General features: G+C 42.4%; 1 pseudogene; it reads left to right on the top strand.

Moving 5' to 3' along the window:
• Window positions 1–573: 573 nt before the first annotated feature.
• On the top strand, window positions 574–856 carry LOC147371381 (small ribosomal subunit protein eS26 pseudogene; annotated as a pseudogene).
• The last annotated feature ends 229 nt before the right edge of the window (window positions 857–1,085 follow it).

The raw sequence follows: 1,085 nt of genomic DNA, 5'->3' as shown, positions 1-1,085 counted from the left end.
CCAGTGATTCCTGCCCAGGGAGCTACGACTATACACTGGTAAATATCTTTATTGTTTGCTTTAGGAACTTCCTTAAAAAATCAATTTATCTGAACTTTAGCTGCTCAAACAGTCAATGTCTCAGGATAACAGAACTCTTCACTGTATAACTCCTTGCTTCAAGACCCCCAGCTCACTCTCAATTCACTACTTCTAAATGATTAAATAAAGAACTTTGCCTGATCTCAACTGGATCCCCTTAAAACCATTTGAGTCAAGACCTCAAAACTCTTATCATATCAGCTCCTGACTTCCCCTTTCTGAGACATTTCTAAGTTTTACTTGAGTGACAGGTTATGCTGGTGGTCTTTTGGAGAGGCTATACTCAATAAATCATGACAAGCTGATAGAGGCTATGAAATCAAAACACGGGGAAAAGAGTGGGTAGCAAGAGACCTGGTCTAGAATGAGAGTGGGGAAGGAGAGCTCAGAAACCTCTAGAGTAAACGATGTTGGAACTGAAAATTCAACACCGAGGAGGAATTAACTAGATAAAGAGTGAAGGAGGATCTCTCTTGCCTTTGCATTTCCAAGATGACCAAGAAAAGAATAATGACCAAAAACAAGAATAATGGTCGGACCAAGAAGGGCCTCGGCCACGTGCAGCCTATTCGCTGCACCAACTGTGCTTGGTGCCTGCCCGAGGATAAGTTTACTAAGAAGTCTTTATTTAGAACATCATAGCGCTCGCAGCCTTCAGGGACATTTTTGAAGCGAGTGTCTTTGATGCCATGTGTTCCCAAGCTTCCATTACTGCATGCATTGTGCAATGCATCGTAAGGTAGTCAGGAATCTCTCGGAAGCCCCGAAAGACTGAACACCTGTATCCTCGATTTAGACGTCCAGGTGCTACCCCATGTCCTCCTCCAAAGCCCAAGTAAGAATCCAAGTCCTTAAAGATTAAAGAAATACTGGGTTCTCTGAAATGACAATAAAATGGAAATTATACTTAAAAAAAAAAAAACAGAGCAAAGGAGGGAGAGAACAGAGCGAAGGAGGGAGAGTGTTCCAGGCAAAGGCGTTGAATTGGGAGAGGACTGTATTTT

This window comes from Bos grunniens, chromosome 5, assembly GCF_055505025.1.
Source record: "Bos grunniens cultivar Pamir isolate PY7600 chromosome 5, Bosgru_T2T1.0, whole genome shotgun sequence".
NCBI classification, from domain to species: Eukaryota; Metazoa; Chordata; class Mammalia; order Artiodactyla; family Bovidae; genus Bos; species Bos grunniens.
The sequence above is the reverse complement of the archived record's forward strand: the minus strand, read 5'-3'. Positions and strand labels throughout refer to the sequence as shown.